At 36.6% G+C, this 26,703-nt stretch overlaps 1 protein-coding gene across 2 annotated transcripts in view; it reads left to right on the top strand.

Moving 5' to 3' along the window:
* slc4a2a (solute carrier family 4 member 2a) overlaps window positions 1–26,703 on the top strand; it is a 330,719-nt gene that overhangs the window by 164,236 nt on the left and 139,780 nt on the right. The gene's annotated exons all lie outside the window — the stretch shown is intronic.

Below are 26,703 nucleotides of genomic sequence, written 5' to 3'. Positions count from 1 at the left end.
GTGTTTCAGTCTTATTATATTTTAGATTTGACCATCCTTAGTTTACTAGCATTAAAGAGGCATGTATGTGTAGATTTTAAGGAGGGAATGACAGAGAGGCTAGTAGATGCTGCTCCTAACACACTGCTTTAAATAAACTCATGTCCCATCCAATTCCTGGGCCTGCTTTGCATTATAAACTAATGAATGGTAATGTTTTTTTGGATATTGATTGAATCATTAGTATTGTTGATTTGACAAGTATTATCCAAAGTGATTTCTAATTCATGAATTTCAGTTGAGAAATGCGAAGGTATAAAGAGTCAGTGAAAGCTAGCAGACTAACAGAGTCACAGTGGATTGGGCATTAAACATTATGTAGGTTTAATATATTGAGCAGAAATGATATTTTGAGAAAGCAATAATTGACTCTAAGCGAATTATCTAGCTCAACATAAAGTCATGCTTTTTCCTGATGTACTTTTTCCTCTGAGTAAACAATAATAGAACCTTAGTGACATTTGAGACACAGTTACATATTGTACTGTATGTATATACTCTGAAAATGCACCAACAGTGGGTGTTTTGAGTAAACCTGGGATGAGGCTGCAGTTATGATATTTGTTTGACACGCTTAAGGTAATTGTGTGAACCACACTTCCAGCTATTGTTAGTCTAAGGCCTATTTACGTGTGCATTAGTATGTTGGTTTTACTGAGTACACGCTGTTAGGATAATGGGAGATTAGAAAATGATTAAGTTATGAATACTGTACCTTTCGAATGCCCTTTACATAACATGCAAAATTATATTTTTACAGAAGTGTTCAACCAGTTTGTTGTATTACCACATGCAGAATGACTTCTTATGGAGGGGTATAATTTCTACTAGTGCAGGAATAAGTCGTGTGTGAAGTTGGAAGTGAATTCAGAAAAAGCAGGGTAAAAAAATAATCAGGTTATAAATGTATTAAATCCACAGTGGAAGCAGTAGATTTTGAAATCCTATAGTATATCTGTAATTATATTTTTTGGTGCTCAAGATAATTTCTGTCCTCACTGGCTGTTTGAGCCACATGTGTATGTTAATACGCTGTGCAGAATGCAAAGCATAACCTTAAGAATAGTTTTTTCATTGCTAACCTGTTGCAGAGAGATGGATCTGCTACACTGGCGGCTCCTGTTGAATGAATGCTATTGTGCCAAGATAGATGGCAGTTTTGCATCACTGTGCTTTTAATTCCTCTGCTGTAAAGAACATATTACATTACATTCAGTAGATAAAAATAATCTTTAAACTGAACTTAAAGCTATGCAGGATAGATTAACAAGCATTAACAAGCTTATTTTTACTTATTGGATATTGTATTTAATGTAAATATATTAATATTCCGTCATTTACTTTAGCAGAGTTTACTAATATGCAGAAGTTGATCACAATTTCAAACCTTTGACTATAGTTGTACAAAGCAATCTGCAGGACCCCCTAATAAATTGAAGTGCTTTTTTTTTTTTCAATAAAGCAGCCCATCAAGTCACCTTTTCCCAGCCCAGGAGAAAGAAAGTACAAGCTATTAATCACTTAAAACAAAGTCAAGCTAAAATAATCTATTTAAATATTGAAAAGTTTGCATTAATACTTAAGTTGACTTAGTGACCTAGGTGAGAAATACTTTCTTTCCAAATACTGTGCTGTATGACAAATTTTGAGAGAATCTGAAATATTAGTTTATATATCATTATTATAATGGCGGAGAACAAGGGAATATTCTAAATTAGGACATTAAACACAAGTCTTTCATTATGTGTTCAGTAACATTAATAGAGTGAAGAACAAAGAGCATTCTGCTTTAAGTACATAATAAAGTGATGCTTTTTTCACATTATACATCACAAAAACTGCATATTGGAGAACTATGATATAATTTTTAGTAGCCATTCAATGCGCTTAAGACTGATTGTCTGCCTTTTTAGTGTTTTATTTGTATTGCATGCCATATAGCAGCCACAAACAAATTGGCAAAATACAGATTTCACTTTCACGCCTAGTACAGAACTGAATAAATAATGTTGTATGTGGCTAGTTTTCAGCCATTTTGGAAGCCTGTTTTAAAGCAATTTGTTTAAAAAAAAAATACACCTCTTTGCAGCTTTTGTATCTTTGTGCTTTATTTGCTCATACAAACACACACCCAGAGCTTCTACCAACTTGAAGAGTATATTCTTTTATTATTGACAGGCTAAATTTTTGCATTTTTAAAACCTGGTACATTAAACATATCAAAGATTCTTAATGTGTCCAATATTATTTTTGTTGTATAAGTGGCTTAAAATGTACCTTTTTATATGGGGTTTCAGCTTTGTAAATGTACTTTTTTGCTAACTTGTTTATACCTGTAGCGTCTTACTAATGTGTGACAGTCTTCTGTGTGGTAAGACTTGTTCTTGGGAACTGCGTCCACCCTGGTACCCAGCTTATAAAACAATTATTTGATTTATGCAGCAACTGAAAAAACAAAAATGTTTTTTAAGACCTTTAGTCCTTTATATTTTGTTTTCATCCCAAAACAACCCCCCACCCACCCACTTGTAGCTGTGAAATTGTCTTCTGCCAGACAAGAACTAATTTAGGTCCCATTAGATTGGCCCATTTATTTATTTATTTTTCATTTTTTAAATGTATTTTATGAAACTCATTAAAAGTAATGAGTCACAGAAAAAACAAGAATGTAATCAACAATTCTTCTCATATTTAGGTTCCATATTAATTGAATATAGAACTCAATCCCTTCCATTTTTTATCATGAAGTGCAACTGTAAATCAAAGAGTAAAGTTTTGAGTAGCTCTGCTCAAGGCTGACATATAGATGAATTGCTTGAATGGTAGAATGCAGTGCTCCACATTATACTCAATATTACAGAAACAAATAGACCACATATTGAAAAACTGACTAGTCACTTTGATGGACACATCCTAAAAAAGACATAATATTGGTAATATAGATAAAAACACTGATACACTATAAATGCTGGAGTTATTTAAAAATAGGGACAATGTATTGTGCTCATTACATATTACACTGTACATTGTAATAATTTATATTCTGTTTAAAAAGTAATTATAGGATGTAGATGTTTATAAAGATGATAAAAGTGCAATGTAACCATTAAGCACTACCCTTTTCCTTTTTTGCTCAATTTTGTTTTTTTTATCCGTAAACCTGTAAAACATCCAGATTTTAAAAAAATAAAGAAATCAGGGTATCAGCTTCAACTGTGAAACAAAATAATTTGATATTATCAATGTTGTAGTTGAAGAAATCTTGAATTCCCTTATATACTTGGTTCACTGTTTCACTGAATTATCTGATCAATCTTTTATATGATCAGTCTTTGTCAATTTTGTAAACAAAACCATTTTTTTGTAAACTTTATAGTGTGAATAATTGTAATTTTTATATCCTCGTTTATGATTTGGACTTGTGCCAGTTTCTTCCTAGTGATAGTCATATATCATCTGATGTAAAATGAAGAGATAATTGTACATTGAGTACTTTAAATCATCCATTGTAAACATAGGAAAATATATAATAAAAGCACAAAGCTGGAAAATTAGTAATTTAAGTGTTTGTAATTACTAATCAACATGGTAGAGTTGCTAAGGGAAAGAATTACTACTGCACAGATGATCTGGTACTAAAAAAGGCAAAATTGCTTAGGTTAGTTTAGGTTGTGAATATTGTGCTCAGCCTGCCAGTCTCAGCCTTAAAGTGCAGAAAGATTGCACTTTTCAACATTTTCTTGTCTGGCCAGCATAATACTAGCAAAACAATCCAAAGGAAGAGACATTCAGTAAATTGACGCCATGGTGTTCCATACTTTTATGTTACATCTTCACAGGTATAATTTTGCATTGCTTCACTTTGAGACGTTAGATCATTTTTATCTTTTTAATAATGCCATGAAGTCTGAAAATGATACAGAAGATGAATTTCTCCCATGTACTTGGGTAGTCTTATAAAAAGGATAGTTGTTATGCTTTTGTGCTGTAATGTACACTGTATTTTTTTCTTGAATCTGAGCTTTAAATCAGTACTGTAATCTAGACATTTGATTACAGCAGTACCTTGTATTTACATATATTGTATATACTGGAGAGATGTTCACTGCTTTGCTGTGTCTTACATATTCAGGACAATTTGTTGTAGAGTGTCAAGAGTTTACTATACATTGAATTTACAAATTAGGCAAGATAAAACTAATAAGAGTTTGTGAGTGGCATTGTGGCAGAGTGGTTTGCGCTGCAGATCCAGCACCCTAGGTTTAAATCCCTTGCCTTGTCATTGTCCATGTAGAGTTTAACTGAGTTTAGATAGATATAATATGTGTCATAATATTACTTTTAACAGTTGAGTAATAGATATTTATACACTATGAATAGCCGTACCAGCAGTCCTGATAAGAGTGCACTGTGTTAAAGTTCATAAGCCATCAAAATATTGCACAAGTTTCCATTTAGTGTAAGGTGAAAGTAGAATAATTTGAACATTTGCATCATCTTTGACTAAGGCATCACAGTAGTCACCTCTACTAATTTAAATGTAACCATATTATAAAAAGTGAGAAATATTTAGTTTTCAATACAGAGCATTTCAGTTGGGGAAGAAAATGGATCTTAAAATCACAGTAATGTGAAGATCACAATTAGGACTTGAATGTTGTGTTAGACGATTACCTTTCAATTTAAAGGGGTTTAAAGTGTAGAATTTTTACTCACTAATATTTAATCATACAAATTAACATTTTAAAATATCTCAAAATGCATTATAGGACATCTGAAAATGTAGTGAAGATGTGTTAAAATAAATTATCGATACAGTACCTGAAAATATGTCTATTTCCTGATATCTTAAATGTATTTTAAGGTATCTGAAGTAGATTTCAAGATATCTTGAAATGACTCTCTTCATTGTGAGATAGCTCAAGTGCAATTTAAGCTCTCATGAAATATAAGTTGCTTGCATTTTGAGGTGTCTTAGGCATTTCAAGATATATGTAATGCAATTCTGAAAAGCAGAAATAACATTTAGAGATATCTCAAAATGAAATTCAAGTGTCTTGTATCTAAAACCTGTTTGAGATATACTGAAATGCATTTCAGGTATGTGAAAACAGAGTGGAAGCTATTTTAAGGTATCTAAAAATGTACTGTATGCATTTCAGATAGCTCAACATGCTCTGGATTTTGTTTTAGGATATATGTAAATGTAATTGAGATATTACAGATATCTTCACATTGATTTATTTTTCAGATATCTAAAATACATATCTATTATAAAAAATAACTTATTCACTGCAGCTTTATTACTGGCAAATATAAAGAAATAATGAAAATGAATGAAATGAAAATAATCTCTTTAAATTGTATATCCGGTTAACCAAACCCGGGGGTGGGTGAGTGAAGCAAGCAGGGGGCGGAGCTCCCTAGTCTATCTAAAATATATCTTAAAATGTGCCTCTAGTTCATTTCAGATATCTGAAATATCTTATATAAAAATATCTTACATATATTTTAAGATATCTTTAAAAAGACACAAACTAATTTCCAGATATATAAATAGCATCTCAGGATAGCTTCCTGTCGTTTTTCATATATCTGAAATGCATTTCAAGTTATCTCATTCATGTTAAATAAAAAATTTTGGAGCTTTCCATACAACGTTCATCCAGTGCTTAAAGCTGAAACAGTTGGTTAGTTATACAGTTGAAGCTCCATTACTTGTATGAGTGAAAGTGAGTTTGTTCTCTAGGGTGACATACAGGGATAAGATAGTGTCTAACTTCAGATATCTTTAAAATAATGAGGGAGTTTGTTATCAGATCTCTGCGTGTACTGAAAATCATCTAAAACACTAAAGTGCAGAGATTGACAATTAATGTAATCCTCAAGTCTGTGCTACAAAATGTACTGGTGTCTAATCGTAAGCTGTGACTCAATCTCAAAGCATAGTAATTGTAATGTTATATTACAATATTATTAACAACTTAAATCTTTTTTTCTGTGGTCCAGGCAAAAGTCACTCTTTTTTAATAATATGGCTGAATATGTTATGCTACCTTTTTTTTTTTATAAATAAAACATTCAAAGATCATTACTTGATCTGTAATAGTTAAGAATATTGTTCTGAATTTTATTAGTTCATATCATCTTCTGACAAAACTCTAAAGTTGTTTTTATAATAGCCGAGACCTGTAAATAAGCTAATTGAATTTTTCAGTAAACAGCCTTATCTAAGAGACAGATATTTGGCTTTATTTTAGAAATTACTAACATTTTCTGCTCTTTCAATAATTGAGAAGTTAAGTATGTAAGCCGTTACCTGGTTTGCTCCCACAACTCCAATTCTTGAAACTTGTTGTTCAGTTTCTAGTCTTCTGTTGTCTAGAAAGCACTGTTATTTAAGTTATTAAAACCGTGTATAAAAAAAACTAAGAAAAAAAAAACAAGTATACTGATATTTTCTACAAGAAACTGTTATTAACTATATTGAAGACCAACTCATGCTAAGTATATGAGTTTTTAGAGGTGTTTCTATATCTACAGGCTGTTGCCGCACAAGTTGTACTTTTGGTTGCTATCTTTATTCCATCCATCCATCCATTTTCCAACCCGCTGAATCCAAACACAGGGTCACGGGGGGTCTGCTGGAGCCAATCTCAGCCAACACAGGGCACAAGGCAGGAACCAATCCTGGTCAGGGTGCCAACCCCCACCGCAGGCTATCTTTATTTCATTTTATAAATGATAATTATGTGCACTAACCCTGCTTCTTGATTGGTTTCTGAACTAAATTTATGTTGTATAGATTTACATCAAATGGCATCAAAGCATTTCTTTAGTCTGTACCCAGTTGCAGTATTTCCAAAAAGTGCATTTTCAGTCTCAAGTTCTAATTTTCAGGTTCTTCTTTGATGAGTATTAGTGCAGTAGCATTTCAATATTTGCCCAAAGAAACATCTGTAGATCCTTTTGACTGCGTTTATGTTCTTTGAGTTGTCAAGGATATACATCCGGGTTGAAAAGACGACAAAAAAAAAAAAAAGTTATTTTGCATGAGAGAGACTTTTGGGTCTTACATTGCTATATGTCATATAATTTTTATAGTGCAAGCTATATATGGGACTACTGTATACATTTTTTCTACACATAGTTGCAAGCAGTGGGCTTAATTATTGGTAATATCATTTATTTTTGACTTTTTTTAAATGGTACTCATTATGGCTGTACAATATATTATTTCAGCATCGTCATTGTGAAGTGTTGTATGTGCAATTGTCGCATTTCAGAATGTGTGATGTTTGTTTTTGCTTGTGGCAAACATGTGACTCTTAGTGGATTAAATATATGAACAGAATTGGAAAAATAAAAATCAAGCCACATACAGATACTTACATCAGGATATGTGTTATCAAGTAAAACAAATGATATCAAAAAAATATATATTCTACAACCTTTTTACTGTTTGTTATACAGTGAACCCTCGTTTATCACGGTTAATCCGTTCCAGACTCTACCGTGATAAATGAATTTTCGCGAAGTAGGATTCTTTATTTATAAATTGAATATTTTCGCAGTTATAGTATAGAAAACCTGTTTATGACCTTCTAAATACGTTTTTTAACATTATTAGAGCCCTCTAGACATGAAATAACACCCTTTCATCACCATTACACTCGTATTACCCAATATATTAGACAAAATAAGAGAAAATAAGACATATTAGGCGTTACAAATATCATATTACTAGGCTTTCTCGCCTTTTAAGGCGGACGAATTTTATCCTCAATTTTTGTGCGCTCTATGTGTACATCAGGCATGTAAGTGTAGGGAATGAGAACATCAAAGTGCCCATTCATAACATCTCCCGAAAACCTAAGTTTTTTTTTTTTTTTTATCCCCTCAAGTGCCTGTGCAAAGTCATACAATGTCAGCCCGAATCTGTACCACTAAAGACGGAGTTTCATGCACTAAATAAGCTATAGATGAGAATAAGCAAGCATCATCTCCCCTGATATTTACTACGCGGTGAGGCATTTGTACTCCATCAACATTAATTATTTCCAGAGACATAATTTTGTCTATTTTTCCAGTGCATCGCGCACAAAAGCAAGGGAACGATGAGAGCACCAGAACTCTGCTCACATCGCGTCGCTTCGTACCTCAAGCCGCAAGTAGTAAGTCTGTAATAAGCGGAATACTGCTACGCTTTGCACTCACGGGACGGAAGGACAATCCTGAACGCTTTTATATAGTAGATTATTGTACTGTACATTTAATTGCACACAAACACATCCAGTTCTTACACACAACCACTAACCTATGAAGGCTCGACCTCAGTAGGAGAGTCTTCAGAGGTTGGTGCAGTATCTTCAGCAGGTGCGTTGTTGTCTTCTTCCTCTGAAGGAGTACTAGGAGTAGGCAGTGGGTGTCTGTGTGCGCGGCTGAAGAACATCTTGATAGGCAGTTGTTGGAGCATCTTCCTCCGGCGCTTAGTTTTATTGTCAGAAGGCTTAGAAAAAGCAGCACGTTTAGGAGCCATCGTAGGGCTTAGATAAAAGTTCTCAGAAAGCGCATGCGTAGTGACGTAAGGGTGTATGAGAAAAAAATCGCGATAGAGTGAAGCCGCGAAAGTCGAAGCGTGATATAGCGAGGGATCACTGTAATGGGTCTTATTTCCCAGTTTATCTACAAGAAAGGTTTGTGTTATATACCATAATTTACTAAGATTATGGATGGATGGATACATGGACCTAGGTAATGAGTGTCATGCAGGCTGTGCATGAAGAGAGAACCACCACTCACAATCTTTCTCGAATAAACAAAGTAGATGAACAGGAGAAAAACACTGGAAAGAAATATTAAGTTGCAAAAAGAAATGTAATTTCAGTCATATGGAATTGTTTTGGCTACAGAAAAGAGGATGTAGACCAAAAACAGGTATTTTGTCGACAGTGCCTTGAAATTGTTTTCATAACATGAGGCAGCAAAAATTGACTTGTTTGATCATTTAAATCTGATCCACAGAACTCTCTATGACAAGTGCAAAGCCAGATCAGAATGCTGTCCTAAGAAAAAGACTATTTTAGATATATGTTTGCCAGTGTTACACCATACAAGGGGGTTTCCAAATGGCAGAGAGAAATTACTGATGCAATAACAAAAAGACATGGTAACAATTAGTACAGTTCACAAAGAGGGTTTTAACACTAGAATTACCAGAGCCTACGAAAAAACTCGTAGATCCATCCCACCTTAAATTGCTTCTTAAAACTCTCTCACCTCTCCGCCAGCCTCCTTTGTTCTGTAAATGTGCGATAAAAACAAATTGCAAGCAACCGGCTATTCCATCCCCCCACCGACTCAGAACGTGCACGAACTTCTCCGATCTCATGCCTCGATTATCTGGGAGTGAAGTGGAGTTTTAGAGTGGAAATAATAGATTGTTATTTGGAACACACGCATTTCATGTGTGTTCCGTTTCTACAGTAATCTGTGTAAACACAATATTAAAACAGAAACTTTTTCATATTTTAGTAATAAATGTTACAAAATGTAGACATAAACTCTAAAATGTGTGAAACGTGACAGCCAAAGAGAAAATAAACACTTTCACAAAAGGTTCAAGACTTTTACAACAGCTTCCGTGGCGTACTGGTAAGATTTCGTCACTTAGAGCGCAGCAGACTTGTTGTACTTCAAGAGATCCGAGTTCGATTCCCCGCTGGAGAGAATTTTTTTTTATTTTCAAACTTCGCCGTTCTGCCTGCCTGAACTCCCTGTCTATCTATATAGTAATAACAGTAATCTATACTAATAAAAGGCAAAGCCCTCACTCACTCACTCACTCATCACTAATTCTCCAACTTCCCGTGTGGGTGGAAGGCTGAAATTTGGCAGGTTCATTCCTTACAGCTTCCTTACAAAAGTTGGGCAGGTTTTATATCGAAATTCTACGCGTAATGGTCATAACTGGAAGCAGTTTTTCTCCATTTACTGTAATGGAGATGAGCTTCAACGCCGTGGGGGCGGAGTTTCGTGTGACATCATCACGCCTCCCACGTAATCACGCAGTACATAGAAAACCAGGAAGACCTCAAAAAAGCGCTGAAGAAAACATGCATTATATAATTGAGAAGGCAGCGAAACAATAAGAAGCGAGCGAGTGACATATACAACCATATTCATGAGTTCTGCTACTGAAACAAAGCACGATGTAAACCTACACTTTAAATTAAGTTCATAGACAGGCTGCCGCTGGCGTTTGTAATATAGTGCCTGCCCATATAAGGCCGTCCGTCAGCGGCAATGCAATAGCAAACTGCCACGGGTAAATATTCACGGGTGAAGGACTGTGCTTATGGAGAGGAAGATGAGATGGTCAGGGTGGTGTTTGACACAAACTCAGCGAAACTGCGAGAGAAAGTTTTAAGTGCCAGGACTAAGGTAACATTAAATACAGCCATGGACATAGCACGAGATGGCACCAGCACAGCTGGGAACCTTCGATGCATGTACACCGAGTGGCTCACGTGAACTGACGCAGTGCACAGATAAAAGCAACAGTTCCAAAGAGCTGAACAAAACCGATTACACAATTGAACAGGCAGCAAAAAATATGAAGCGTCTGATACATACAAGCATATTCATAAATCCAACTACTGCGGAAACAAAGCACACGTTGGAAAAGTCAATGTCCCGCTAAAGGAAGACAGTGTAAAAAACCCGTGCATGCAGTGTGTCAGGTCTCAGATAAAGAAGAAGACGAGCTGTTTATTGATGCAGTAAGAAACGAATCGATGAATGAAACCTGTCATCTTTACAGCGATTGACAAACACGGAATGTAACTTGAACACAACACATCCTACAAATACGAACCTGATTGAAAGAAATAATGATAATCAAATCCTTGATGACAGCAACACTCAGTAACACTCACAAAACAAATACTGTATATTGACAGTCATGTTACGTTATTTTTAAAATGTTCCCTTTTCTTTTCTAGCTTTTTAACACACTACTTCTCGCTGCGATACGCTGGTATATATATATATGATATATATATATATCCCGATCTACATACTCGAATAATGGATACTTTATTGCCATCAATGATTGTTTTGGTAAAGCCATACTCAGTGTATTCATTAGATGAACGGTAAAAAGTAAGAGCGAGGGAGGATGACTTATTGAGGCATGCAGGCTGTAGTGCTTGCGTCAACTCTATCTGAATTGCGATCACATTTGAAAAATATATCTTTTCAAGTTCTATTTAGTCCATATGTGTCAAACTCAAGGGCCACGGGCCACATCCGGCCGGCGTAATTATATCCGCCCGCGAGATCATTTTATATACTGTATTATTGTTATTAATGGCCCGGTATATGAAGCGCTGGTAACACAATAAACTACAGATCCCATAATGCAGCGCTTCAGCTGCCTTGCCAACACTTACCGCGTTAATCAAGTCTAGCTTATGATGCTGCAAGTTATTGCGAAGCTAGCTCACACGATGCTGAAGAGAAAAGTTGATTCTGAAAATAGAGCCTTTAAAACCGATGGGAGGCTGAGTATATGTTTACTGAACCCGTGTGTCTCATTTGTGGAGCTAATGTGGCTGTAATTACAGAATTTAATCTAAGACGGCACTATGAGACAAAACATCAGGGTAACCTGAATGCAATGCAGAAGATACAGAAAGCAGAAGAATTAAATAAGAATCTGACACTTCAGCGGACGTTTTACCGTGCACAATCACAAAGTGATTTCAAGTGAAGCTGCTTTTATGGGAGACACAAATGCACCAGTGCAATTTGCCCCACTTTCCCTGTTGCCAAGTAATGTTAAACCAAGTCGTCACTACGGTGTTCCCAAATCGCACTTTGCTGATAAACTGAGCGCACTGAGTTTGCACGCGCTTTGGTGACTTTGAAGAACAAAAAGTCCGTCTACATGCGGCTCGAACCTTGTGCATGTTTGGTAGCACATATCTGTGTGAGAAGCTCTTCTCAGTGATAAAGACTAACAAAACAGCACACAGGAGTCGCCTCACTGATGAGCACCTGCAATCCATCCTGAGAATCTCCACAACACAGAACCTCACACCAAACAGAAACAAACTTGTTGCCAAAAAGATGCCAGGCGTCCAGCTCTAAAATGACATATGAGCAAAGACAACTGAATGATTTGATTTGTTATTGCTGAAAGGAACACATTTTATTTATATTTCTAGGTTTTGTTATGCAGCATGTTCATATTTGAATTTGTATAATTTTGACAGGATATATTTTTATGGAGAGCAAAATCTTTTGGGATATTTAAAATCTAAGTTTATTTTTATATAAAATTACATAAGAGTAAAGAAATTTGAATGTTTGTTCTTTTAACGTTTACTTTATTTCTAACTTGTAGACAGGATATATTTTTATGGAGAGCAAAATATTATAAGTTGTTTAAGGTTTGAGTTGATTTATTCACGAATAATATTCCTGTCTGTTTTTACCATTCCTACCAAAGATATTTCTGTCGACTAAATAAAAATTCCTTCTATTTAAAATTTAAATAGAACTTGAACAAATACGATAGTTCATAATATCCACGCAGACTTGCACGTAAGAGCGGGAGTTATCCGTTTTAACAAACAGCGTATTGCACTGATACGAAATAGCTGTGTGTGTATATATGTAGATATGTATGTATATGTATATATGTTTATATATGTGTGTGTGTATGTATATATATATATATGTATTTGTGTGTATATATGTAGTATATATATATATGTATGTATATATGTGTGTGTGTATATTTATGTGTATATGTATAGATATGTATATATATATGTTTATGTGTGTGTGTGTAAATATATATATATATATATATATATATATATATATATATATATATATATATATATATATATATATATATATGACAACAACACTCATCACTCACAACAGTGACAAAACAATTACATTGACAATCATGTTACGTTATTTTCAAAATGTTTCCTTTTCTTTTTCATTGCTTTTTTAACACACTACTTCTCCGCTGCTAAGCGTGGGTATTTTGCTAGTTTTATTATTATATAGGAGCTTCCCTGTCTGCCCATCATATAGTGCGTTTCCTTCCTACAAATCTATATATCTATCTATCTATCTATCCCCTTAGCTGTTTTTTATATATCTATTATACAGTGCCTTCCCTGTCTGATTGCATATAGCGCTTACTTACTTACTGCTCTGTACTATTCTGTCCTCTGCATGTCCTGGAGTACAAAAGAAACACCACCATACAGCAACAAGTGCAAACTGGCAAGATCGGGGAAAAAACACGCGGTCACTGATTACAAACCGCAAGATGAATAAAAGAGACAATATATGTAAAAACATCACCACACTAATGCAATATTATTTGAAAACGAACAGCGTCAGATCAGGTTTGAATATGCGCCTGATTTGACGCTGTTCAATTTCAGATAATATTGCATGTACTGTGCGTTTAAACTGCTGCACTGAATAAGCTGACTACTTCTGTAACAGCATCAGCGTGTATTCAAACCTGATCTGACGCTGTTCGTTTTCAAATAATATTGCATGTACTGAACTATTTTAGAATAAAAACATACTTTTGATTTCAGTCAGTCTGTAAGAGCCAGTGTAAATGCATGATAATTGTAAAGGTTGGCTTTTTTTTTTAATTCAGTTCCATTCTCTCAGTCGCGTTCACGATCCCCCCCCCATCTGATACTGCTGTTTTCACATAAAGACCCGCTGTAACTCAAATGTGATTTATTTGGAGACGCGCTATACTCGAATGTTATTTATATAGGGAAGAAAGTACAATGTCATGTGCTCATTCAGTGTAATAGGAACCATAGCACAGAGAGCTGTGTACACTGCAACAAGTACACATGTTGTGAATGTAGGAAGGGTGTGTGGGAATTGTTAATATTTGAATGTGATGATTTTATATAGCACGGAGCGGAAATCAGCAGTTCTTAGCATTGCACCACACAAGCTGTCGTATCAACCGCCTACTGTAACTTGCTTTATTTTTTCTTCACTTATAGTCTAGAATAAAAGTGTACTTGTTTTGTTATACTTGTACACCAACATATGTTCCTGTGTTTGAGTGACACGGGCATGCTCAAAAAAATAGACGTGTAATGTCACAAAAAAGTGCACGCAGGCACTTCAGTTCTCAAGCATTGGTACGAGAATGCAGTCACAAGTACGCTGCAGAGCTATAGCGCATCTTTATTTGAAAACAGCATTCTCAGATGGGTGGGGGCGTTAGGGAAAGATCCTGAACACGACTGAGAGAATGAAAAGTGAATAAAAAAAAAAAACAACTAACCTTTACAAGTATCATAAATTACACCGGCTGTTACACACTGAAATCAAATGTATGTTTTTATTCTAAAATAGTAAGAATAAGAGCAGTTTACTTCTCAAAACTGAATCATGCGGTTTCGAACTCATGACCTTTTGAATACTAGTCAGCGGTTAATACCATTACGCTACCATGGCAGCTGTAGCACGTATGTGTCAATGTGGCATGCTAAGGCGGCTTTTTTCTGCAGTTATATTTTTTGAATAAAAGCATACTTGTTCTGTTATATTTGTACCTTTTGTGAAAGTGTTTGATATTTGGACTTCAGGCTTCATACATTATATAGTTTATGCTTACATTTTGTCATTTACTACTACAATATGAAAAACGTTTCTGTTTTAAAAATGTGTTTACACAGATTACTGTAGAAACGGAACACACATGCAATGCGTGTACAGTATTCCAAATAATGATCTATTATTTCCACTCTAAAACTCCACTTCACTCCCAGATAATCAATCAAGGCATGAGCTGGGAGAAGTTTGTGCACGTTCTAAGTCGTTGGGGGGATGGAATTGCTGGCTACTTGCAGCTTTTCTTTTATTAGCACATTTAGATTAATAAAAGACGCTGGCGGAGAGGTGAGAACGGTTTTAAGAAGCGATTTAAGGTGGGACAGATCTATGAGTTTTTTTGTAGGCTCTGGTAATTCTAGTGTTAAAAAGATGGCAGTTGCATGACAAGCGTTATGTAATATGATAATGCAACTGTTTTTCTCATGCCACCATCCCAGAGCTGTACGAGAAATGTAAGGCCCATGTTCAATCAGAATTGTTAAAAGTGGAATATTTTGCAGCATCAATGGATTTGTGGTACAGCTGGAAAACCGAGTCCTCCATAAATTTGACCATCCACTCAATTTTTTTATTTTTAATAAATTTGCAAAAATCTCAAGTAAACTTTTTTACGTTATCATTATAGGGTGTTGTGTGTAGAATTCTGAGGAAAAAATGAATTTAATCCATTTTGGAATTGGCTGTAACATAACAAAATGTGGAAAAAGTGATGTGCTGTGAATACTTTCCAGATGCACTGCATGTGTCCGAAAGAAAATATTACAATGTCAGTTTCTTCCAATATCATGCAGATCTAGCACTCTTATGTTGTCCCAGAGTGCTTCTAAAATTTTTCAATGTAAAATACATGTAATTACCTTATTTGCCATATTAAGAAATATTAAACTATATGCAAAATGAATATTCTGCAGCTTTAATAGCAACAGTGGAAAGAAAAACAAGTCTTTAGTGTGATGTAAATTTACAAAATTGTAAACCCCAGTGAATCCAAGGTTCTTGCAGAAACTAAACCCGAAAAGACACAAGCTATTTTTTCCTTTGCATTTTAAACAATTCAGTTATGTTTATTTTTCTATAATAACCTGATATCTCGGTTCTTACCCAGCATGTAATATTATTTTTTTTGTATTCCTCCAAGTATATTGTAACTTCCTCTGAATGCCATCTGCAAATAAAATAAGTGAATGCTGCAGAGTAAGTGCTGAAAAAAGAGAATGGTTTATAACTTGTGTTTATGCCAGTGTATAGAGAAAAGGGTTATAAAAGAAATGTGTCTTGGTGTTTCAGAGTAGGAATGTTTATGTGCAAACCAGAAAATATTCTTCAGTTTACTTAATCTTATCTGAGAGCTGATTATATGTACAAAAAGTTATGTGATCCCAGATATTTCCTTTTGACAAGCATCCAAACATCTTTTGGGTGCAGAAATTATTGCAATTTTGGTTTCTAGTTAGAGAATTACCAGTACTTTGAGTTTGTTTAAGCATTTGAATTCTTTGGATAGTTGTTAGGTCTGTTTCAATATATGAAAGCAAATGTAATACTTAACATAGGGTTATTTACACCTTTGTACATTATTATTTTAAATTAATTTAAATTTTGCATTGCTTTGTTAATGGTGTAAACTAGACTATATTAAACTGAATAGTTGTTTTGTAGCTTGTAGTTGGTCACATGATACAATGAAATTAGATTGAGAAGAAGAAATCTGTTTTAACATATAATTTAAGTATATTTTTCACATTATTTATTGTGTTAGTGCATGTTTGCCAAAATTAAATTCCACATGTTCACAGATTTTTTTTTTTGTTTTTCCTTAGACATATTTGAAATTACCATAACTCCCAGAGCAAATGTATCAGTACATACACTAACAGATTAATTTATAGAACTTGGCCCACCCAAATATGAAACATAATTGTTAAAATAAATTTGCTATAAGTTTAGGGCTTGCAATTTAAATAATTTGTTTTTATACTGTTATTCTGAGGCAGGAATTGAACCAGTCACCTTGTAATTTAAAAGTGTACCGACTCTCGCACTGCATGAAATTATTTGGTACGCAGTTAGTTTGAGGGAGCAGTGCAGTATCATCATTATTTAATGAAGAAAAAAAGCATTTTAAATGTTAGAAAATTAAGATACAAATCCAAATGGGTCTATAAAGCAAAGTTCTTTAATAAGAGTTTGGTTTAGATGAGTAGCATAATGGTGTCTATTTTGTGTGTAGTATAGAATTCCAGATGGTATCTCTTAAGTTTCATGTAGTCAAAGAAACATTGCTGATAAAAGGTTATAATTGGAACACAATTTTTTCTAGTGTTGGAAATATGTTGTCAGTATAAAAAATATCAAAGTTCCAATATCATGTGTATTCCATGTATTATAATTGCTGGGTTTGAAGATGGTGGAAATATGATAGTGTTGAATGATGCAATTGACAGTGATAGCTAGGACTGAAGGTATTCATGTGGTTTTGCCTGGAAAGTGTTAGAGAAAGAGGTCTTATTCACGGGGTGTGTTATAGATCTCCCAAAGCAGACAATAGTTTCAACATACATCTTTTTAGTAATAAAAAGGCAAGTTTACAGGGGCATATTTTAGACATGGGGGACTTTAACTGCCCAAATATTAACTGGGATAACCTTGGAGTACAAGAACAAGAGTTTTTAGAAGTAATCAGTGACTGTATTTTAACACAGTATATTAAAGCACCAATGTGAGGTGAAGCCTTTCTAGATTTTGTATTTTGTAATAATCAGCATAGAATTGTGGATGTAGAGGTGATAGACCCACTAGGCTCAAGTGACCATAATATAATACAGTTCTCAGTCTTTATAAGCGGATACAAAGACTGAAACTGTCAAGTTTAACTTTGGTATGGCAGAGTTTGAGGAGATTTGGCAAAGTCTTAAAAAAAAAAAAAAAGGAAAAAACACTGCAATGTGAATAATTTATTTTTTTTTAAATGTGTCAATCAGCACTGGGAGCAGAGGACCTGCTCACCCATCCCCTCTTCAAGGCAGCTGAAGTCCAACACAAAATTCTCACAGCTGAATTCTGTGTTTCTGGGAGTAAAGTGTCTGGAATTGCATAGGGTAAATAATACATCATTATTTGGAATACAAACATTTCACGTGTGTTCCGTATCTACAGTGCATCCAGAAAGTATTCACAGCGCATCACTTTTTCCACATTTTGTTATGTTACAGCCTTATTCCAGAATGGATTATATTCATTTTTTTCCTCAGAATTCTACACACAACACCCCATAATGACAACGTGAAAAAGCTTACTTGAGGTTTTTGCAAATTTATTAAAAATAAAAAAAAACTGAGAAATCACATGCACATAAGTATTCACAGCCTTTGCTCAATACTTTGTCGATGCACCTTTGGCAGCAATTAGAGCCTCAAGTCTTTTTGAATATGATGCCACAAGCTTGGCACACCTATCCTTGGCCAGTTTCGCCCATTCCTCTTTGCAGCACCTCTCAAGCTCCCTTAGGTTGGATGGGAAGCGTCGGTGCACAGCCATTTTAAGATCTCTCCAGAGATGTTCAATCGGATTCAAGTCTGGGCTCTGGCTGGGCCATTCAAGGACATTCATAGAGTTGTCCTGAAGCCACTCCTTTGATATCTTGGCTGTGTGCTTAGGGTCGTTGTCCTGCTGAAAGATGAACCATCGCCCCAGTCTGAGGTCAAGAGCACTCTGGAGCAGGTTTTCATCCAGGATGTCTCTTTACATTGCTGCAGTCATCTTTCCCTTTATCCTGACTAGTCTACCAGTTCCTGCCGCTGAATAACATCCCCACAGCATGATGCTGCCACCACCATGCTTCACTGTAGGGATGGTATTGGCCTGGTGATGAGCGGTGCCTCGTTTCCTCCAAACATGACGCCTGGCATTCACACTAAAGAGTTCAATCTTTGTCTCATCAGACCAGAGAATTTTGTTTCTCATGGTCTGAGAGTCCTTTTGGCAAACTCCAGGCGGGCTGCCTATGGTGTTATGGCTCCACAGCTCGCTTAGTAAAGGCCATTTTTAAATAAATAATCACCACTCTTGCGGCGGTTTAGCGAGGGGGCATTGGGCCATAGCAAACAACGGGGCGATCTGTGGTGTGGGCGTTTCTCACCGAGTGCACAGGTGAGGGACTGCCCACATCCATGACTGTTCCCGTTGCTAATGTGCAACAGCTGCTATGGCCCCTCGCTATATAAAAGAAGCACGAGTCGGTTGGAAGGATATAGATCGGAAATGAAAAGAAGATCGAAATGGACGGCGGTTACAGGGAGCGAGAGAGCAAGCAGATCGGTGCAGCAGGAAGCGGGCGAGCGAGCGAGCGCTCGTAGGCAGCTGAGAAGAAAGCCTGGGTGTTAGGCCAACACCCAGGGCGTAGTAGTAGTTGTCGCTCTGGCAGAGCAAGTAGCGGGAGTGACCAAAGAAGGAGACGGGTGACTCCGCATGGGGCTGTGGATGGCAGCGGGAGTCAGGATTTGGGATGTGGTGTCCTCCACATGAGAGCCTTGGCCGTGTGAGGAATTCCCAAGTCGTGGTCTGGAGGGAGCGGAACCGAAGCCAGGGATCGGGACGCCGCCAGATCTGTAGTGAAGTGAAGGTCAGCTGCAGGTAGAGTGGCTCCCCTGTTAAGGAGCCTGGACAGGGAGAAGCAGGGGAGTCACCAGTTAAAAGAAGGCACTGAACTTGTTGATTTTTAAAGACTGCTCCTGAAAGAAACGTTTTAACCTCGTTTCTTAAGGATTATTTATTTATTGAACTTTGGAAAGCACTGCACTTTATTTATTTGAACTCACTGTTTTTGATTGTTGACTCTTTTAAATAAAAGCACTTTTTCACTTTTTACCATCCCCTTGCTCAAATGTTGTCTCACTGTTTAGCTCATCGGTGACATTACCGACGGTGTTGGGTTCAAGGGCTTCCAAATATCAGATGGGAGCGTGGAGCCAGAACCCGCATCGTCACACTGCCATGTGCCTTTTACTAAGGAGTGGCTTCCGTCTGGAGATTGCTGCAGAGATGGTTGTCCTTCTGGAAGGTTCTCCTGTCTCCACAGAAGAATTCTGGAGCTCTGACAGAGTGACCATCGGGTTCTTGGTCACCTCCCTGACTAAGGCCCTTCTCCCCCGATCGCTCAATTTAGATGGCCAGCCAGCTCTAGGAAGACTCCTGGTGGTTTCGAACTTCTTCCACTTATAGATGATGGAGGTCTCTGTGCTCATTGGGACCTTCAAAGCAGGAGACATTTTTCTGTAACCTTCCCCAGATTTGTGCCTCAAGACAATCCTGTCTCGGAGGTCTACAGACAATTCCTTTGACTTCATGCTTGGTTTGTGCTCTGACATGAACTGTCAACTGTGGGATCTTATATAGACAGGAGTGTGCCTTTCCAAATCATGTCTAATCAACTGAATTTACCACAGGTGGACAGTTGCAGAAACATCTCAAGGATGATCAGGGGAAACAGGATGCACCTGAGCTCAATTTTGAGCTTCATGGCAAAGGCTGTGAATACTTATGTACATGTGCTTTCTCAGTTTTTTTATTGTTAATAAATTTACAAAAATCCCATGTAAACTTTTTTCACGTTGTCATTATGGGGTGTTGTATGTAGAATTCTGAGGAAAAAAATGAATTTAATCCATTTTGGAATAAGGCTGTAACATAACAAAATGTGGAAAAAGTGATGCGCTGTGAATACTTTCTGGATGCACTGTACAACGATCTGTGTAAATTTTGGATGACAGGAAATGTGAGGCAAGAAATGTTGAACACACAACTAAAACAGAAAATTTTTTCACATGTTTTACAATAATAATGACAAAAGTTGACATGAAGTGTATAATGTGTGAACTCTGAAGTCCAAATATCAAATAAACACAGGTACAAGTATAACAAAACACGTGTGCTTTTATTTAAGGATATAGCTGAAGAAAAAGAAATTGGGTTAGGGTATGAGGCCGACACGACTGCTTGGATGGTGTAGAGGTAGGAACTGCTAACTCATACGCAAGAGCTTCCTAGATTAACTGTTTTGAGCAGTTAGCTGTTCGTATTGTTACTAATGTACACTGTGTGCACAATTATTAGGCAAGTTGTATTTTTGCGGATTAATTTTAATATGTATTTTGACCATATCATCATTTTTTATATTCCAACTCCAAGCTGTATTAACTTGAATGCTTATTGGATTTAAGCACGTCAGGTGATGTGTATTTGTGTAATGAGGGAGGGTGTGGCCTAAGGAGATCAACACCCTATATCAAGGTGTGCAGAATTATTAGGCAGCTAGTTTTCCTCAGGCAAAATGGGCCAAAAAAGAGATTTAACTGACTCTGAAAAGTCAAAAATTGTAAAAAGTCTTTCAGAGGGATGCAGCACTTTTGGAATTGCTAAGATATTGGTGTGTGATCACAGAACCATCAAACATTTTGTTGCAAATAGTCAACAGGGTCGGAAGAAACGTGTTGAGAACAAAAGACGCAAATTAGCTGCCAAAGATTTGAGAAGAATCAAACGTGAAGCTACCAGGAACCCATTATCCTCCAGTACTTTCATATTCTAGAGCTGCAACCTACCTGGAGTGCCCAGAAGTACAAGGTGTTCAGTGCTCAAAGACATGGCCAAGGTAAGGAGGGTTGAAACCCAACCACCAGTGAACAAGAAACATAAGTTCAAATGTCAAAACTGGGCCAAGAAATATCTGAAGACAGATTTTTTTCAAAGGTTTTATGGACCGATGAGATGAGAGTGACTCTTGATGGACCAGATGGATGGACCTGTGGATCAGTAATGGGCACAGAGCTCCACTCCAACGTGGAGGTGGGGTACTGGTATGAGCTGGTATTTTTAAAGACAAGCTAGTTGGACCTTTTTGCATTGAAGATGAACTCAAAATCAACTCCCAAACCTACTGCCAGTTTTTCGAAGACACTTTCTTCAAACAGTGATACAGGAAAAAGACCATGATTTTTATGCAGGCCAAAGCTCCATCACTTGCATCGAAGTTCTCCACTGTGTGGCCAGCCAGTAAAGGCCTTAAAGATGAAGGAATAATGACATGGCCCCTTCCTCATCTGACCTAAACCCTATCGAGAACTTGTGGGCACTTCTTAAACGCTAGATTTACGGGGGAGAAAAACAATACACTTCTCTGAAGAGTGTCTGGGAGGCTGTAGTCACTGCTCCACAAAAAGCTGATCGTCAACAGATCAAGAAACTGACAGACTCCATGAATGGAAAGGCTTATGACTGTTATTGGAAAGAAGGGTGGCTATATTGGTCATTGATTGATTGATTTATTTTTTTTGAAATGTCAGAGATGTTTATTTGTAAATTTTGAGGTGTTTGTTTATTATTCTCACTATAACAGATGAAAATAAACAAGTGAGATGGGAAAATTTTCATTTTTCCTTTAGTTGCATAATAAATCTGCACACTAATAGTTGCCTAATAATTGTGCGCACATATGTATTCCCCTGATGATGTTCACACTCACATTTCCGTTGTGAAACATTCAGGTTTCAGGTTTATTAACATTTTGGATTGACTGATAGCACTGTGTTTGTTCCATATTAAAATTAATCCTCAAAAATACAACTTGCCTAATAATTGTGCACACAGTGTACATAGAGTGCAAATAGTTCATAAAGTGGCTCAGGTTGTGCAATATTAAAACTGTAGTGCAAGTTTACAATGAGGTAATTGTATTTCTAAGTACAAACAGTTCTACCAGGAGCACTGAGTGAGTATGTTTATAGCTCTTGGGATTAAACGGTTTCTGAATCTCCAGGTTTGTGCAGGAAAGACTGTGCTCATGGCTGAGGCATTTTGTGCTATAAATGTTCTCCAGGGTAGATGCTAATAATCCTCTGTGCTCTCAACAATCCGCTTTAGAGCTTTTCAATCAGCTGCTGTTCAGCTGTGCTTCCACACTCAGATACAGAGGGTTAAAATACTCTTGAGTGGTGCACTGAGAGTAACAACGCTAAAGCAGCTAAGGTATTTGGGATAGTTTGGCCATTCCATTGATCATTATAATGTTACAGCTTGATTACAATCAGGTGCCTTAAATTTATAAACAGCGTATTTGATAAAGCTGCGTCAGGGATGTGAATCTAAAAAAGAAAGAGAAACCACACTTGAACAGTACCACTGCCTTGACGCTGGGTGCCGCCAGTTTGCAAAACCAAGTGGAAACTTGTGTACACACAGGGCAAGGCTGGCATGAGAATGTGCTTGGCTTTACATCAAGTTTAGTTTTTATATATCTTGAAGTGAGCATGGAAACAGGTGTACGCAACATTTTTGTGCATGTGCACCGTTTATACATGAGGCCCAAGGTCTCCATTTATTTGAGTAGAAAGGACTAGTACCTTTTTCCTTTCTGTAATTAATTAATATCTCCCTTATTTTCTTCACATTACTGTTCATAAAGTTATCAGAGAGCCATTTACAATTTCAGAAATGTTTCTGGGATGATTAAAAACCTCACCAGTTGTAGTAAATTCAGTATACTAATATTTGTGTCAACAGCATATAAAGCTCAACGCTTACACAGTGAAATTGCAGGTGTTAATTAATACATCAAGGGTTTATATTTACCCACTCTTGAAAGGCTGGGCCCACATAAACACTTTGAAGTGTTAATTTAACAATGATGTTTTTACTGTGTACTTAGCTGTAAATTAAAATATCAATTTAACTTGTTGACTAACAAAAAAATTTGTAATTCGGAGAATTCATTTGGAATTACTTAATGTTTAAAGTTCTCAATCAGAAAACTTCTTCCCACTGGAAGTTTGCTGGTTTATGATTTAAGTTGTAAGATAAACCTAATGTATTGTTATTCTGTGCTTTTATATGTTATAGGTCATGGGTCCCCAACCCCTGGGCTGCGGGCCGTGGCCGTCTGACAGCCGGGCTGTGAGAGAACTACCGGCAACAGTGACTCACTCAGTGAAGGGCTATAGCAAAAAGGCTGCCCCCTTCAATGAGGACACTTTTCAGAACGCTAGGCGGGCGGGGTTTTGCAGCGGCGCAGAGAGATGCAAGAGACCGAGGTGAAGAGAGTATTACAACAAACTATTTTTATGGTCCTGACAGTTACCCCATATGGCAAGAGTCTATAGAAATCTCGTTACTACGAAGTACATTCAGCAGATACTTTCATTACAACGAAGTGACCTTGAAATGCTTGAATGAATCATCCAGAGCAGTTAGGTCTGTGGTTGCAGCTCAGTTGTGCACGTTTGCACAACGATCCCCAAACAGAAACATTGTAAAAAAAAGTTCTTTCTTCGAACTTTCTTTGTGCTGTTTTTGTTTTCTGTGGTTTTCTGTGATACCTTTTGCTTATTGCTCGTCAACATTTGAAAAACATCCATTGGAATTTAACTCATTGTCACCCTTCTTTAGAAATGGCAGACAAGGAAAAATGATAACAGTGTTTGTGATGTGCAATCTGTTGGAATGACAAATACAATGCTTTTGTTATATGTGAAAAAAGAAGAAAAGTCTTGGGTTGCAAATGTATGCGAACTGCTGCATTTGAAGACGCCTAAAAGGCACTTTTTATGTGGTTTAATGATGCTCGTTCAGGAAACATTCCTATTAATGTGGCACTCATTCAAGAAAATGTGAGGTTTTTAAACTCTCTTGTGACCTCTGTCAGCGGGATAACACACTGTGAACCTGCTGTTGCCCTGCCCCGGCAACGAACAAACAATCTTCCACAGACGCGGCAATCACGCTTCAAGACGCACTTCAGCATGACGTTCCCGTTGGGTGGGGATCCCAAAAGAATTCAGATACCTCACAATATGAAGAAGAAAAGGATGATTCAGCTTTTGATTGATAACTTTGCTGCCCACAACTTGCTTCCACATTTAGATAATGTTCGCGTTGAATTCCTCCCACCCAGTTACACAGCAGTGCTTCAGCCATTGGGTTTGGGCATCATTTGCACCCTGAAAGTGTATTATCGCAAGGAAATGCTGAGAAAAAGTCTCGTCAGCATAACTAGTCAGGAGAAGATTAAAATAACGCAAAAGAAGCTATTGAAGCTGTTTCCATTTCCAACATCCTATCTTTGTGATGCAGTGTTTTCTGCAGTGACAGCAACCAAAACGAGATTACGGAGTAGACTAAACATAAGCAACACACTTTGTGTGTCACTGTCTTCCATCGTCCTCTGATGGGATTGTCTGGTTGCAGGAAAACAAGCTAAGCGCTCCCACTGATTCTGCATTATTGTAAGCTGTATGATTTCTATTACAATATTATAACTTAATAATAATAGAAATGTAATGTAAATAGTGTATAAAATTGCCCTACGAACCCGCCCATAATCCTCAACTCCACCCCGGTCCTTGGTGTCAAAAAAGTTGGGGTCCACTGTTATACTGTAGGTGACTTATTATTTTCTTTTTCAAGTAATTTCCTATACAAGTATGCCTTCCAAATATATTTGCACAAAAGTGTACAGGTCTGCTAGTACTAAATACTAAGCATTCTTTATCTTTTTTAAAGAATACTAGGGGGCTCGCTCGCCAACCCCCATGTTTGGTTTTCCGGATATACACTTTTAAGATATTTTTTTTCTTTGAATTGTTGCTATTTCATTAGTTTCACTTTTATTTCAGAACTTCTGTAAAAACAATATTTGGAATCTTTCGAGTTCCAATATGATGAATCTTTTAAATCAGGTCATTGAGACATGTGTTTAATGACTTTGTACCATAATTCAGGATAGGTTTCTCTGTTTGGAATTTCAGCACAGACAAAATGATCTGTGCAAAATGATCTACATCATCAGCAGTTAATAATTTTTTTGCAAAGTAACCAATAAATGCATGTGAGGTAAATCACGTTTTTGAAGTTCTCTGATTTAAACTTCAAAGCCTTACAATATTCACATACTTCTGACATATTACCTATGTCCATATATTCGATCTCTATGCACCTTTTTGTTATTTCTTCAAGTAATAATTTATCTTTTTTTGCGCTAATGCGATGTTTACTTTCTTTGTTTTGACACTGTCGTGTTTTTCTGCTTTCATATTCTGTGTCTTGCTCTGCATGTGTTTCCCGCCTACGTTTTGTTTGACACTTTTGAATTCCAGTTTTCATTATCTCTATCCTGCTCTGCATGTGTTTGGCCCCCTTGCTTTTATAATATTTTATTTTGTTTTCTACTCTGTCTTTTATTTCTGACCTCGCTTTGTCCTACTTTGTTTTTTTTTTTCTTCAATGACGCCTGGTCTGTGGTGATTATTTTCCCTTTTTCGAGTAATAAATTCAATTTGTTTGCGCTACTGCGGTCTTTACTTTCTTTTTTTTTTTTTTTTTATACTTTCTAATTTTCCTACTTTCATATTCTTTAACTTTCTCCACATGTGTGTCGCGCCGTTTTTTTTTTTTTTTGAGCCTTTCGAATTCAACTGCTTTCATAATCTCTAACCTGCTCTGCATGTATATAGCGCCAACGTTTGTGAACGTCTTTATGAAGTTTTACTTTGTCTTTTACTCTCTGTCTATTAATTCTCAGTCCGATTGTATGTGCTTTTTTTCAGTTCCACTTGTTCCTGGCTGATAATTACTTTCCTTATTTTCTGAATTTGCACCTAGATTATTCTTTTTCTTTTTTGCTCTTTTTTGTCTCCAACACTTTTGAGTCTCTTTTGTCCATGCTGCTTTCTTCTTCGCTTAGTCATCGACATTTCATTTATAACTTATTGTCCTTATACGCTTTATATGCGCTGAGAGCCTTGGATCCGCGTGTGCAGCCTTTACACGACTGAGTGCTTTGCTGCCTGTGGTCTTATTTGATATTGATTGTAAGTAGGGGTGTGTCTTGCAAGAATCTCATGTTCTACGTCATCACGAGACGGTCCTGAGTCAGTCTCTTAGCGCAAGTCTCATGTTTAAGGTCCCCGTGAGACGCTCTGTGGGTTT

This window comes from Polypterus senegalus, chromosome 5, assembly GCF_016835505.1.
Source record: "Polypterus senegalus isolate Bchr_013 chromosome 5, ASM1683550v1, whole genome shotgun sequence".
Classification (NCBI taxonomy): Eukaryota; Metazoa; Chordata; class Cladistia; order Polypteriformes; family Polypteridae; genus Polypterus; species Polypterus senegalus.
The sequence above is the reverse complement of the archived record's forward strand: the minus strand, read 5'-3'. Positions and strand labels throughout refer to the sequence as shown.